Genomic DNA, 7,810 nt, shown 5'->3' on the forward strand with positions numbered 1-7,810 from the left:
TCCTAGAATATGAACTAGACAAAGGAGAAAATGGCATCGAGATTGGTAGAAGACTCATTAGCAATCTGTGATTTGCTGAAAACACAATCTTGTTTGCCTAAAGCAGGCTACTTGAAGCATTCAGTATGCAATACAGATCAATATAAAGAAAAGAAAATTCTTCACAACTGGACCAATATGCAACAGCATGATACACACAGACAATTTTGCATTCCCTGAGGTCATAAGTTTTTGAACCCCAAATCAATGTCATTGGAAGCAAAGGTCAAGCAATTAAGTGGTGCCACCAATTGAGCAAACCTGCTGCCAAGGTCCCTTTAAAGTTTCAAAAGTGAAAGATATCAACTGGAAGATTAAGATGCTCTTCATCCAAGGAATTGTCTTTTCAATCACATACAATCCATGAAAAAGCTAGAAAGATCAAATAAGAATAACTGCCTTTCAATTAAGGTGTTGAGGAGGGATATTGACTATACAATGGACCTGTTTTTGAAGAAGTGTAATAAAAATGTTCTTTAGAAACGAGGATGATGCATTGTCTTAATTGGGTCCATTATTTTAACTTTCTCACTTCTAATATCCACTGTATTATCTACACAGAAACTCACAGACACAATTTATGATTAAAAGGTTTATTAAAGAAGTTAACAAATTGTAATGTTGGTGAAAATTGCTCAGGGTAATTGTTTACCAGGATGTGCTACAAAGTTTTAGGTCTGCATTTAGCTCAAGCTTCATGGGTTAGCAAATGCCTGAATTAAGTGCACAGAAGCACCCATTCCAGTAAGTCTCAGTCCGAGGGTACTCAGCTCCACTACCATGGGTCAGCAAGCTCAAGTCCCCCCATTAAGTGCCCAGACACACCTCCTGCTGAAAGCCAACCTCCTGCATAAGAGCACTCATCTTACCTGGTTCCATGGGTTGGGAAGTTCATCACTCTGTTCCATTCTCTGGCTACTGGTTCTGCTGCTGTTCCTTTGATGGGATAGCCATCATCTGGATCCAGGAGGTTCACTGCACAGGGATCTCAGACCCAGAGGACATGCTCTACATCTAGATCTTGCTAGTAATCAGATCCCTCCTGTTGCTTCTCAGAGAGCTCATTTTATATAGAACACCATGGCGCTCCAAGGAGTCCTGTTTACAATTACTCCCAGGTGAATCCTATGAAGATCTTCCTCCAACTGTTTACTAGACCCATGTGGGAAACGGTCATTTGGTGGGAATTAAAGACTGATTTAAGGTTTTGTCTCATCTACCTTGGACGTGTTTTTAAGAAGCACCATCTATGAAGGACCACGTATTTGGTAAGGTAGAGGATCATGAAGAAGCAGATGGCTCCTTAATAAGGTGGGTTGATAAGGTGGCTGCAACAATGGGCTCAAATGTAGCAATATTGTGAGGATGGATCAGAATCAGCTAGTGTTTCATTCCACTGTCCATAGGCTTGCTATGAGTCAGAAACAATTTGATAGTGACTGTGTCAGTCCAGGTTGACTAGAGAAACAAATCCAGAGACACATGTATATGTAAGAGAGAACTTTATTTTAAGAAGTAATTATGCATTAATCAAACATCCCAGCCCTGTCCAGATCAAGTCCATAAGTCTGTTATTCGCCCATAAGTCTGATATTAGCACAGGAAGATCTCAAGTTGGTGGGTGGAAAGTCCCATGAGTCCAATAGCAGTGAATGCATCTGCAGGGCTCTGGCTGCCACCAGCGCGGCTCCATGTGGCTTGTCAACAGGAATAGTAAGCAGAGAGAAAGCATGTCCTGCCTCAATGGAGGAAGAGAGGAAATCCCCGAATCCTCCTCAGAAGGCCAGGCACAGAAGGAGGAATCACCAGGCTGTGACCTGATTGATAGACTAGACTCCACCCCTTCATTCTTATTTATCAAGTTGACATGAAATTGTGTAGCGACCACAGTGTCTAACAACAATCCCCCAGATGTTAGTTACTAATCATCAAAACAAAATATGCAGATGTGTGTATAAGCTTTTCACTATGAATTAGGTGAAGGTTACAGAGCAGATCATCAGTATTACATTCAACAACCCACATTTTGTTTCCACTCATCCATTGCAATCCCCTCAGTGTAGCATCACTTAGTCTGTTTTCTCCATTTCCTGTGTCCATTCCTCTTCTTTCCTAAACCTCTAGACTTTGTCCCTAGGTAAACGCTGCCTTTTCCTTCTTTAATCGTTGATTATGCTAACACTGGGTGAGTTCAGTTCCAGACCTGAAGGGTGACTAAGGACCACAGTCTCTGGGGTCCCAACTCTTTATCTTACCAGTAAGGTTGGCCTTTTTTTTATAAGTTTGAGTTTTGTTATACATTTTTTTCTCCTCTGCTATCCAGGACATTTTATGCAATCCTTTTCAGAGCTGTTGAGGGCAGGCACGAACCATCTAGCACTGGTCTCGTGTTGTGGAGGCTGACTGTTGTGCAGTCCATTACTCCACTGGACTAATTGTTTCCATCTGCCTTTAAATTTCTGTCGTTCTTTTTCCTTTGGGTTAGAAGAGGCCACCGATTGCACCTTACATGGTTATTCCTGAGCTTTAAGACTTGTGTAACTGCTCACCCAAATAGGTAGAGCGCTGTGTTTGTGAACTATGCTATGCCGATAGACCTTGGTGAGCCCTGACACTGTGGTCCTAATCCCCCAGACCCAGAGACACGTTCCCTCAAGGAGTTTGATTACATTTAAGGCGCATTCCTAACTTTGCTTCCTGCATGCTCCACCACTATTATGTATATATTTTCAGCAAAGGTAAATAAATATAAATATACACATAATCTCATCCCAATCTACATATATTCATGAGTACACTGCCACTTTGCCTCCTAAACCCGCTTAGTCTGCATGTCTCTGTAAGCACCCAGCCATAGATCACCACAATCCTGCAGAAACTTTTAAAGTGCAGAGAACTAAACTCTGAGTTTGCACATACACAAAATTATATTTAATAACCAAGCATTCATAAAAATTGTTATGCCTAATTTTCTAAGCTAAAACTATGTTTTTCTTTTGATAGTAGGTATAGATATGCTACTCTCCAAACTGATTATGGAAGACATAATTCTTAAAGAATGTGAGTATTGTTTAAATGTTTCATGTCTATTTTACTGCACTCAGTAAAATTAACATGTGTAGATAGAAAAGTCCATTCATTTAGATTAACATATGGAATTTTGTAGGCATACAACTTCTCAAGATACATGTGGTAAGTACATAATTTCATGTCAATTTGGAGATATATAAAAGTGTAGGGTGTAATTCAACCTGTAAAGCAGGGCCTTCTCATAAGGAGGGTCTTGGGAACCTTCCCCCTCTCTCTCCCTTCACCTTCTAGATGGCTGAACCTGGTTGCCGCCAGAGATCTGTGATGCATCACCACCACTGGATCCACATGACTTTGCACCCACCGGCCTGTGATCTTTCTGCATTCTGCATCATTGCATGTGGCTGCGTGAGTCTGAAGAGTGATTTATGAACTAGTATCAGACTTACGCAATTGATCTGGACTGGGCTGGATGTTGGCTTGACATATAATTACTTCTTCATATAAATCTCTCTTCTACACATATATGAATGTCACTGGATTTTTTTTCTCATCAACCCAACCTAAAACAATACAGAATATATCCATTACTCAAAAAAAATCTTTGCTTTGCATTCATTATCATTTTTTCTAGTACTCAGAAACCCCAGTTCTAATTACTGTGCATTTAGAATTTTTAATCCATCTTTGTTAAAATAAATTTAGAGTCATAATAAAATACAGAAATAATGCAGTCAGTCTCTGACAAGTCGTCACCTGTCTTCCCCAATGATAACATTTTGGATAATCACAATTCAGTAGCACAACCAACAAATTAACACAGTTGTGAATCTGTGAATATTCATTATGTTCAGGACAGGTTTAGCCTTTAACTTTAATTTTTATTAATTGGTAAACTTTGCCAGTCATTGTTTATATATTGAATTTTTCCATTCTCTTCCTTCTTAGAAAAATATGCAGTTATATTCATATATATATATGTAAGAGCTTTTTATCAAGAAGTAAATATATATATCAAGAAATTGCCACAGCCTCGGCCAACTCAGGTCCCTAAGTTTGATACCAGTCCATAAGCCCCCCCTAGCAGTCACCTGCAATGATGCGGAACGCAGGATGATCACAGGCTGGTGGGTGCAGGGTTGTGTGGATCCAAGGTCTGCAGAAACATGGCAGGTCCCAGCAACTCTCAGGGTCAGTGTCCCAGTCCCAGCAGGCAGGAAGGCAAGGGGGACAGAGAGAGCAGTTCCCAGTGTCTTACATTTTTATACCCTCAAGGAATTATCAGTCTGCAACTTGATTGCACCCCTACACATTCAGACATCTTCAAGTTGACATAGCATTCTCTAACTACCACTTTGCCCAATCCCGTACAACCCTTACAATTAGTTCTTTATTTAAGTCCATTGTTGCAAACAATGCGTTAGTTCATCTCTTTTAGTCTTCTTCTTTTCCACTATTTTACCAAATATTACATCCCCTCCAGAAATAGATGCCTCCTGATAACAGGCCCGAAGTACAAAAGATAAGTCTTGTCATTCTTGTTCTTTTGGTTCCAAAAAGAAAAATCCTTTACTGAGAGTAAATAATAACATCTCAGTTTTCTATTGCAATGAATTCCAGCTCCATTGATGGTTGATGGGGAAGAAGTTGTCAAGGTGACAAATACCCTACGCCAGTGACCTCAGAACAGATTTCTGATGACTGCCCGTGTGCTACACTCCCATATTCTTCAGGGTGTAATTGAGTTCCTTGAATTTATGGATCTGACAGATGACGAAATCCCCACAGCAGTTGGCCACGTTGGTGTCTGTGATGTGGAGTATGTCCTTATTGATGTAGATGTGCACATCAGAGGGAGACTGGAACTTGCTGTCCAGGATGGAGATGTTGCGGGTCCACACCATAGTGCCCTTTTGCTCAACAGAACAAAACCCTGCCCAGTCCTGTGCCTGAGCCCACGGTTGTAGCCAGTATGTCTGTTCATTTTGGTAAAGGCCTTCCTCTTTTCTGCTGTCCCTCCAGGGACTGGTCTTTCCTGACAATGTGTCCAAATTATGCTAGCTGAGGTTTTGTCTCTTTTTAAATTTTTTTGCTCTTTGCCTCTAAGAAGCCCTATGGCTTTACTTTTTCCAATACAGATCTCTTTGTCCTTTTAGTAGTCCATTGTACTTTCAGTATTCTTCTCCAGCAGCACAATTCAAATGCAACAACTCTTCTATGGTCTTCCTTATTCAAAGTTCAGGCTTGCGAGTGTTTATCAATTTAATTAGTCTTTTCAAATAACCAATTTCTTTTCTTGATTTTTTTCTATAGTTTTAAGAATTTCCGATTCACTTATTTCTGCCCTAATCTTTATTATTTATTTTCTTCTAGCATCTATTGATTTCTTTTTTTAAACTTTTGTCTTTTTTTTTCTTTATCAGGGGAGAGCGCGAACACAGTCCCCCACTACCACAAATTATGCAGTCGAGTCTCCCACATTTGGGGAAATCGCAGGGGTCAGCACATCCAGAGTGCAGTGGACAAGCCTTGCCCTGGGAAAACCACCTTTGTGATCATGGTATCTCCCCTGCCAGGTAAGTATGATTTTTTTTGCTGCATTTTTTCAGTGGCTGTACTTGATGTGTTAATGCGTTTGTTTTAATTCTTTCTACTTTTTGATGTGTGCAGCTATATCCATAAACAGCCCTCTGAATTCTGCTTGTTCCTGGTCCCAAAGGTTTTATATGTTGTATTTTCGTTCTCATTTGTTTCCAGGAGTCTTTGATTGTTATTATTTTTTTCAATTACCCAGTGGTTCTCAGTTTCCATGTTTTCAATTTTTTGGAGTTAATCCTTCTATGACTTATTTCTAATTTTATAACATTATGATCTGAAAAGATGGTTTTTATTATCCAAATGTTTTTTTATTTATGCTTGCTTTATGACCTAAAATTTGATCTAATCTAGAAAGCTATCATGGCACTAGAGAAGAAAGTGAAAGGATTCTGTGTTGAGTAAAATATTCTATATAAATCTATGGGATCCAGTTAATTATTATTTAATTTTTTTGTATTTTTCTTGATTTTAATTCTACTTGATTTATCTTTAGCTTAAAATGCTGTATTGATTCTCATAGTGTTATTTCAGTATGGCATACTTGTTTCTTCATTTCTCTAAGAGTTTCATTCACTGGCATAGGTCAGCAGCCAAGGGCCTTCAGTATCCATTGGGTCTGTTCTTCCAGAAAAGTCTACTAACAGTCCCAGACAAAGGTGGGGAAAATCTTAATCATAATGAGACAAAAGAAAATAGGTGATTGACAGCCATGAATGCTATGCCCAAGAACAATACAAAACACACATATTGCTCTACACTCCTTTCTTCTATTTCATTCTTAATTATCATTTCAATTATAAAAACTTTCAGGATGGGGTTGGTTAATCTGACTGAAATGAAAGTACAAAGGAAGAAAAATCCCTTTCCAACATGTTCCCGCTCTGAGACACTATCAGGTCACAAATCAGGTCCTCCTTTGTATGTGTCTGTGGGCATCTCTCTCTTTCTGTAAATACACTGTTTCTCTCTGCTGTTTCTAGGTTTTGTCCTGGTTCCTTATGCACTTTAGTGGTCAGCAATATATGTGTAGATGGATTACTAAAGATGACTCAAGGCATGGATTACTCAAGGCATAGAATGGAGTCAGGGCCCTGTGTGCAGGCTGTGGCTTCCTGTAGAACAAGGACCTTTCAGCGTCTGGCACCGACACATTTATTCATCTTGACTAGAAGTTCTAGATGACCCACTGATAATAAACGTGAGCGTAGGCTGTGCTTAAGATGGTGGCGATTGTAGGCTCTTTGCCCTCACAGTGCTGATATCCCACTAGATACCATCTTGTTTGTCTTCACCAGGAAATTTGTAGTGTTGACCAGAGCTTATGTTCATTACCTTGGTTCAAATCATTCTTTTTCCTCTACTAAACATGAGATAGTGAAAGATAATATTAGGAGTGGGACGCAGGTAGAATTTTTTCTACCCTCATAAAGCTGACACAACTCATATGCCTATTTTTGATGGCAGCTACTCAGATGTCTGTTGTCTGTAAGGCTGTTGTGGTGTGTAGATACATGGCCTATTGTCTCATTCTGCATATGTTTCCCTCTGCCTTCCTATTATGTATCTATGTGCCACAGGAGCATTTACTACTGCACAGACTCTGAACTTGCTGGGTTAGTAAAATTAAAGTTCCAAACTGCTGTTATTTGGGGGATTTCTGGCCCCAGCGTTTAAGCATTATTGCTGTGTTCTCATCTCAGATGGTGACTGATCCATTTCTTAAAGACTGTTTCAATCCAACTATAACATAACTAAGCAATAAAGTTCTTAAAATGACCAACCTCAACCTGAGTGTTGGTCTACGAGATTTCTTTCTTATTCTCATTTTGTAGCATACAATGCTAAAGTCTCAAATTTCTCATAACTCCTGGAACCACCCATTTACATTTTAAGGACCGGCTTGGTACATAGCTATAAAACATCTATTTTCCCTGAAAGGCAAGTGAAGATATTGTTTAGGCAACTGTGTGTCACACAAGTAATCATCTAACTAGGCTCAAAATGAGATAAAAAAAGATACCACTAGAAGTAAAGGAGAGTCCATAATTTAACTTAATTGTACAAAGAAATCAGATGGGACCAGCTATCTTAAAAAATAGTGTCTGGGGAATTAAAGGTTTGTTTCAAAATAAGTGGATGTCTG

The 7,810-nt window shown here is 39.3% G+C and overlaps 1 non-coding gene across 1 annotated transcript; it reads right to left on the reverse strand.

The window, feature by feature from the left end:
* Window positions 1-5,489: 5,489 nt before the first annotated feature.
* Window positions 5,490-5,653, reverse strand: LOC115873696. The gene has a single exon (XR_004048576.1). It is a non-coding gene; the product is annotated as a U1 spliceosomal RNA (small nuclear RNA).
* Window positions 5,654-7,810: the final 2,157 nt, after the last annotated feature.

The sequence above is a fragment of the Echinops telfairi genome, unplaced genomic scaffold (genome assembly GCF_000313985.2).
Source record: "Echinops telfairi isolate 266 unplaced genomic scaffold, ASM31398v2 ScPeMD7_7469;HRSCAF=8507_0, whole genome shotgun sequence".
Taxonomy (NCBI): domain Eukaryota; kingdom Metazoa; phylum Chordata; class Mammalia; order Afrosoricida; family Tenrecidae; genus Echinops; species Echinops telfairi.